This window comes from Crocodylus siamensis, chromosome 7, assembly GCF_052110815.1.
Source record: "Crocodylus siamensis isolate JL-2025a chromosome 7, ASM5211081v1, whole genome shotgun sequence".
Taxonomy (NCBI): Eukaryota; Metazoa; Chordata; order Crocodylia; family Crocodylidae; genus Crocodylus; species Crocodylus siamensis.
In genome coordinates this window covers 8,577,091-8,585,698 of record NC_143401.1, presented here as the reverse complement: position 1 = coordinate 8,585,698, position 8,608 = coordinate 8,577,091, and positions in this window count along the sequence as shown.

The window sequence follows — 8,608 nt, the reverse complement described above, 5'->3', positions numbered from 1 at the left end:
ATTCCTTCCTTGTGTTTGGGTCTCTTCCTGTTTTTCTTAGCTCCTTCTGATTCTTGTGACCCAGATTTCTTCCCTAAGTTCTTCTAATGCCAGTGTTCCCATGCATATGTTCCAGCAGGTGAGTAGCTATCATCTATCCTTCACAGTCCTGAAAGCCAATGAGCAAGTGCTGAAATATGTTTATATTAAACTCCTTTTCTGCACCTTTAAAACATCTCCAAATACTTGTCTTATTTTATCTGGTAATGAAGGGGTCACCTGTCAAAAGGTCTTAATATACTTTGTCATTGTTTCAGCCACACTGATGATGAAAGAGGTTTTCAGAAAATGTACACAGGGGATGGGGGGAAGTTTAGGCAATAAGTGTCTGTGAGAACTACTGCATTCATATTCAGTAAAGAAGTCCTATTTCTGGAAAATAATAGCTGGCTTCTGCATGCTTTCTGTTTGCAAAATTGGCTCTTAGCCACCCTGAATATAAATGTAGAATTATTCTGGTATGAATCATGTGGTGCTTTCTTAATTCACAAGTGAGTATGCCCAGAAGAACATGTGCTAAGATGCATCCATTTTAATACTTGCTTTGAATTGCGTTTATGAATTACATACCCATTTGGGAATTTACTGTTTGTACTTTTCAGGGCACTTCTCTTAACTGTTCCCTGCTACTTAAAATCTTTTATGTTTTATGAGAGTGATCACTAAACTGTCAAAGGTTGAGTTGATGCCTCCATTCTGACACCCTCTGGTATCAGTTGTGTAACTGCCTCAAATAAATTATTTTCAGTCTGTTGCTGAATTTTGTTTTAGTCTGTCCAGAAATGAATTTTTTGGACACTCATTCAGAAACCTCTGAGTAACTTAAATACGGGGCTGAAATAGTTTTCAACCGTTTAAAATGCTCAGTTCAAATTACTGTTTCTTATATTATTTTTGCTTGCTAAGTATATAAAAAAAAAAATAACTTCAGATTCTCCAAGTGTGCTATGCAATCTCCATCAGACTGAATTCATGTTTGAAAAGTCATATACAGAGTATAATTTCTATAGTACAGCCTTCATGGTCTACATATTTGATTCTTATAACTGGGGAAGATTGCTTTTTGACTAGGGGCAGAAATTACACACAAGCCAGTATAAGTGATCAGAAACTGGTTCAAATCTGTAACGCAACATGGCTAAGTACAGACATTCTGGGGCATTAGGGGGAGGTTAAATTTAAATCCAAATGGCTGCCTGGTATATCAGGTAAGTCGGGATGGGAGGGCTAATGAGGGGGTTTAGGCTCTAGCAGCCTGGAAGGGATTGGGGGTCCAGTGGAGGATGGGGGCAGGTGTGACCTGTGAGTGCAGTGGGCAGGGAAGGCACAACTTCCCCCAGTTAACCTGTACCCCCATCCCTCCTGCCGCTCCCCACAGCAGGACCTACTTGCTCAGCTCCAGCAGCAGCAAACACTGATAAAAGCAACTGCACTCAGAGTGGCTTGTGGGAGGGGAGTTGAGAGGGTGGGCTGGTTGTGGTGGAGGTGGGGGACAACAAATAGCCTAGTACTGGGGGGGTGCAGTGAAAAGAGCAGTTTCAAGGCTGGAGCCGGTGGCTGGGTTTTTCCAGTCCCAGGGCTGCACAGGGAAAGTGTATAGAAGTTCAATGTACCAGTTCAACCTAAATCAAATAAGTTTGATACTACATAGACCCAGGTTTATCTTAAACTGGGTTCTACAGTTTTTAGACTGGCTTGTGTGCATGGAACTTCTGTACAGTTACAGGTTTAGACTGATTGCTGGTCACTGAGACCAGGTCTTTAAGTGTAAGGTTGGCACTAGGATGAGCTAATTTTAAATTAGGCAGCCATTCTGAACCCAGTTTAACCTCCCCAAATGTCTGTACTTCACCCAGAAGTTTAATGCATATCACCCACTTTTCAAAATGGCTGAAGGCAGTTTAAGATGAACCTGGGTGGATATAGTATCAGACTTAACTGATTTGAGTTAAATCGGTTTATTGAACTTCTGTCCCAGATCTTCTCCAGATTTCAAGTTTAATTCAGTCCCCCAGCATCCCAGGATGCTTTGCCGCTCTCCTGCAAACCCCCCCACCACAGAGTCAGCGGGCTAGCCTTGGTCCAAGCTGTCTGCTCCAGCAGAGCGGGGGAACATACTCTAGTGCCCCCGGCTTCTGGCCTGGGCCACTGCAGGCATGTGGCTGCATTTCTAGAATCAGAAGGAAATGTCTGTTCACTTGCTTATTGGTTCAATCTACATAACTTAGACTAACCTGCAAAGACTGAATTGATTCAGCCTTGTGCTTTTTGACTGTCTGTACTTAGCCCTTATGTTGAACTGCCTTGACTCTTCTAAAGGGTACATTGTGGACGTTTTGATGTCACCGTGATGCCTTGCCCCAAAGAGTTGCTAATCTAAATGGACAGGGGAAAAGTAATAATTCTTATTTTAGAGTGCGAACTAAAGTATGGGGATTGAAATTTGTCCAAAGTTACATAAGCCTCTGCCAGGTCCAGGTATAGCAGGGGTGGGCAAAATGTGGCCTGTGGGCCGGATACAGCTTGCCAGGCCATTCTATCCAGCCTGCGGGGCCCCTCAAAATTTTAGAAAATTAATATTTATCTGCCCCATGCTGCCTGCAGCCCTTGATGGCTTGCCAAAACTCAGTGGCCCTCTACCTAAAATAATTGCCTGCCCCTAAGGGAAAGCTCAGTGCCTTAACCTTGAAACTATCCCTCCTGTCTAGCCCATCCTTAGCTTATCTGAATTTTGTTGAGCTCCAGTCTCGTTAGGCTTTGTAGTTTTTATTCCTTACAGAATGTATATAAATTATCTCATTTATTGACTGCAATAGCTTTAATTTCAAGCCTAGTGGCTTATAACTTTCTGAAACTTTGCACTGAATTTAACTCAGCCTTTTAAAAAACATTTCCAACTTTTCACAAAGAGAAGAAATCCCAGTTGTCATCTTTTGGCAGGTCACATTTAACACTATAATGAAACCTTTATCTTTGAATGTTCTGAGTTTTCTGTGATTGAAATCTCACCCTTCATGTTGCATTAATGTATTTTTTTAGCTTAATATGCAGCATCTCTAATGTATTTTACCACTGCTCTTGAATGTTTTTGCAGGTTTGCCGTCTGTTTTTTGGGGTTGTGGTTTTTTTTGTTTTTTTGTTTTTTTTTTTATAGAAGTCATCATTACAGATTGGCTGAGCTAGTGTGATGTTTTCTTCACTGCATATCAAACAAAGTATTAACTGTGGCCTGAATGGAAGCACTTGCTGTTTCAGACATCAAAATATAGTTGTGGTGGCTGTGCCTCTAATACCCTGTTAAGTGCTGAGACAGGAGCTGCGTTTTTATTATTGGCGCCCATCTGCCCGCAGGTGATTAATAAACATAAAACAATTATTCTGTTCCAAACACCCTTGTTGGACGCAGGTTACAGTGGAACATATGTTTTGCCTGAGGGCAGGGACCAAGCTTTGCATTCCCCACTGACTGAGGGATATAAGGGTTTGCATCAAGAGCCAACAGAGCAGCAACCTCTATGAACGAATAATGCAGGCTTCCATTACAAAGCAGTAGAACAAAAGAATCTGCCAGATATTGTAAAAATGCTATTTAGCTTCTAATGAAGTACTATATCCTCCTTGGACATCTTAGTTTTGCATTATTAAGGAGTGGGAATCATCATCTTTTCCCCAGATTATAAAAAAACAAAACAACAACAACAACAAAAAACCCAAACCCAAAAACCCTTTTCTACATCAGTGTAAAATTAAACAAGTCATTGCTACCTTATTGAAGTCCAACACTGACACTTAACTGTAAAACTGAGTTGCACCAGTGCTGGTTTGTATAACTCTTATTGAACAAGCCCTGTTTTGCATGCCAGGTTGAAGTCCATGTAATTGTATATAAGCATCTGCTTTCTTTTTGTACACTTTAGGTTTGTTTTCCTATTTAGAACTTGATTCCAATACATTTTAAATTCATCCCTCCATTAAAAGAGTTACTGTCCACAGGACTGTTTTAAGATGTGCTGCATTGCTCTTTAGATTCAGAATACTAGGGTTGTAGATCTTGTGTCTTAAGATAGGAAGCATCTTATATTTTAAACCCTAGAAATAATTTACTTCTTTTGAGAAACATTTAACTCGAGAATTGTAGGTCTATGCTCTGAAAAAATTAAGTTGCTGGAAATATAATGGTTTCCATTAAAAACCAAAAGTTTGATTATACAAAGAGAAATTATAATGCTGTGACCCAGGTTAAAGTATTTCTTAGTTATTGCAACATCCACATTGAGCTGTTTGCTTTGCTTTAGCTAATAATCCCAACCATATGTTTTTATTGCCAAAGCCTCAGGGCCTAAAGAGTTAACAAGGCACTTTTCTCATTTTAGATTTCCTGTTTAAAGATCCTCTTTTCCTGAGGACTGCGTGCATGTAACAGATCATTGCACCAGCTCATCTCTTCGTGGGCCTAGGGTTTGCCATAAGATCAGTTTACAAGGGAATGGAGTCTGCGCCCAAGGCCATGGCAACACTATGAGCACTCTGCTGACAGGTATACCAATAGAGAGACCAGCAAAAAGCATTCCTGGACCTGGCCTGCCTTAGTTTGCTGGTATAGCCATGTCAGTAAACCAGCCTTGTAGGGATGCAGTGTATACTGATGGAAAAGTTTTTACTGATTATAATTTAGAGCAGTTTCCTGAACAAAATATAGAGCACCACTACCTCTGCACAGAGCTTCTGTCAGAACAGCTGCCTCATCACATCTTGCCCCTTTTCTTGCTCCTGAACTTAGCTATGCCAAAAATATGAAATGTAATATAGGTAGGACCCTTTTACACTCTTGAAAAACTAACATAGTACTTGGGAAGGGCTACTGGCTATTAAAGTGTTATGTGTGGAATGGGAAGTGACAGCCATATAATATTGCTTATGAATATAGATGACAGCTGAAGAGAAGCAGAAACATTATCCAATCAAAGTGATTGCATGCTAGTTAACAACCAATATGTAAGGAACAGAGATGGCCAGGCACTACTCTTTTCTACTGCTTTGAATGAAGTTGGGTACCCTGGGAACATTGTTGGCAAGATTATTGATTGTTGAAAAGTTAGACAGTTCCCCCTGCTGCAGGCACAGTCATTAACATGATCATTGATTTGGAGGAGAACACCATCAGCTGAGCCACCATGACGTGTCAGGTAGCGCACAGCTTCCTGCAGGCTTCTCTTCAGTTGGTTGGCTTGGGGTACTATATTTAACAAGCAAATTAAGTGTTGGCTATTGATGAAAACTAGAGAGGAACCCTGTGAACAGGCATGCATGTAGGGATCGACCAGCTGATTTATAAAAGAATTACAACCATCTTAACAAGATTAGAGAATGTAGTAGGTATTGGCATAAAGCAAATATGGAGCCAGTTCTCATTAAAGGAAAACAGTAATGTTTGCAACTTCTGTAGCATAAATTAACCTCTATCCCTAGTAAAACAAGTTGAACTAGTACTGAGAGGTTAGTGTCTGCAGCAGAGTGGAAAGAACAGTAAGCCTGAGAGGAGTGGAAAACAAGGGAGCAGAAAGGGAACAGCTCTTCCTGAATGGGTTTGTTCAGTAACTCCCATCTGGAAAATGTTTGACTACAACACTACAAAGGAGAGGTAAATTCTTTTTTCTCTGCCACTGACTGATGCATAGAGAACAGATTCAGTGTCTCTCTAAATGCAACTCAGATACAACCCCCCCTTTGCAAAGAGTTTCAACTCGAGAGGAAAAAAGGTGTAGCCCAGTGCAAAGCAGTAACATTGCCCATGTGATGTCTGGTGTGTGGGAGGAGAATGTATTTCAATCTAGTTGTAAAAATAAGTTTGTCTTTCAAAATGTCATTTTTAATCCCCTCATTCTATGAAGGTCTAACCTTGTACTGAGGTTCCATGTGTCCTTATCAGGCTGTGCCATCAGCAGTAACTAAGCTCAGGAAATTCACATCTGAACACCAATCAAGCTAAACAGAGGCTTTAGTCACTTCAGCAGGTTTAATTTTTTTTTTTTTTTTTTACTGGAATGCGAGTGATGAAATGAGGGGGAAAAATTAAAAATCCCATTGTTCTTCATTCTCCTAACTAGTTGGGATTTCAACCACTGTCCCGATGACCAGCCATGGACTATGTTAACAATTAAAACAGTCGTCTTGAAAATGGAAAGTGACATTTTAAGCGTTTTGGTTCCATGCTAATGTGCCATTAGGTAGTTATCCAATAAGCTTATTCATGTAGTCTAACTCAAGACAGCTGTGGAAAAAGAGTATAGAAAACCCTCTACTGTTTCTGAATGCTGAGAGGAAGGAGAGTTTAAAAGGATCTGATTTTTTTGGAATTGCCAGTAGGTGCTTTTTCTTCAAGTAACATATTAAACCATTTGTTGGCTAGAAAAAAGATCAACTTGTACTATATAAGCCTATATAGAGGTGGAACTCAAGTAGACACTTATGTCTGATTACTCTCCAACATGGTGGAAGAATGGATCCATAAATGAACTGCAGGTCTGACACTAAACTCTGTAATGGAATAATCCAAACAACCTTGAGTGTTGCAAATTGAGTCTCTCACTTCCCACTGTGGATGTGGTTTATTGCCTGGCTTAGGATGTTAAAAGAAGTTTAATAGAAGTGTTGCCACCTTAGCAAGGTGTTTGGGGTTTGTTTGTTTTTTTTTCCAGCAATATAGACAATATTATGGGAGCATCACTGAAATGATGCTCCCATAATAGCCTTGAGTGGTGCTCTGGTCTTCTCTTGCTTAAATGTGTTTTCATCTGAAATGCAACAGTGTATTGTCAGAGCTCTTACACATTGAGTTTACAGGCCTAGATGCCTGAAAGAATCTTTGTGCATACAAGCCTTGTTCCATTTAGTGGAGAGCAGGCATCTCACATGCACGCTAGCTAAATCATTGTGTCTGCACCTCATCTAGTAGGCAACTGTTGATCCTTCTGGATTGTGGTGTATGTATGAGAGGTCACCAGGACCTTCAAAGCATAGGCCTAGGCAAGAGTATGGAGGAGTGGAGACTGCACAGACCTTCCATCCTCACTTTAGGTCACTGAGACAAAGGCCAGACCGAGTCTGGACATTCAGTGCCTCAATGGCTGTAGCTTTATGCCCATCAGGAATTGAACCTAAGTCTCCCACTTGCAGACAAAGAGTCTACCACTGAACTACAACAGCATGTTCACCTCATCTATCCATGAAGGATCTGTAGTTCACAGGAAGTCAGGGTAACAGCCAAGGGCCAGTCTGGTTGCCCAATAGTACCCCTTGGGATTTATATTGGCTTTTTCTCAAGCTATAGAAATTTTCTTCTAGACTTTTTTTTTTTTTTGGGGGGGGGGGGGGGATAAACATTACTAAATTGTCCTGTGAACTTATCCCCATTTTTCTAATGAAATGGGAAAAAAAAAGCAGTGTGTGACTTGCCAAAATCAGCAGAGGGGTTGTTAGAGCAGGGATCAGTATTCATGAGTTTCTGACTACCATTCTTTGGCTTTGACCGCTAGCCCTAAATAGTCATCTAACTGCACATTCCTGCAGTTGCAGTTGGAATTCTTCTCAACCTTTGACTCATAACAAAAACCAGCCCATGCCTTGAGAAGCAGGGGCAAACAGCATGCTATGATAATACAAGCTGTTTGAAAGGATCTTGGAATAGCTTCACGTGGTGCTTGGGAAGATCTTGGAGAGAATCATCAAGGAGCACATCTGTGGGGGGCCAGCATGGGAGGTCATGCTCAGGGGCAATCAGCATGGGTTCATCAAAGGCAGGTCCTGCCTGACCAACCTGGTTGCCTTTTATGACCAGGTGACTAAATCCTTGGATGATGGTGTCACTGTGGATGTAGTCTTTCTAGACTTTAAGAAGGCCTTTGACACCTGTCTCTCACCCCATCCTCATCAATAAATTGACTGTGGCGTTGATGCCTGCAGAGTTGGATGGGTAAAAAATTGGCTGATGGGGCGCACCAGAGAGTAGTGGTGGATGGGTTGGACTCAACCTGGCGAGATGTGAGCAGTGGGGTCTCCAGGGCTCGGTCCTCAGGCCCGCACTGTTTAATATTTTCGTCAGCAACTTGGATGAGGGGTGGAAAGCACGTTGTCCAAGTTTGCTGATGACACTAAGATGTGGGGCGAGGTGGGCACACTTGAAGGGAGAGAGAGGCTGCAACTAGATTTAGATAGACTACAAAAGTGGGCAGATGACAATAGGATGGGGTTCAGCATAGACAAATGCAGGGTGCTGCACCTTGGAAGAAGGAATCCACAGCACACATACAGGCTGGGGAGCTCCCCTCTTGAAAGCACAGAGGCGGAAAGGGATCTTGGAGTCATTATTGACTCCAAGATGAACATGAGCCGCCAATGCCAAACCACAGCCAGCAAGGCCAGCCATACCTTGTCATGCATCCAAAGATGCATCTCAAGTCAGTTCAGAGAAGTGATGCTCCCCCTCTATGCGGCACTGGTCAGGCCGCAGTTGGAGTACTGCATCCAGTACTGGGCGCCGCACTTCAAGAGGGATGTGGCCAGCCTGGAG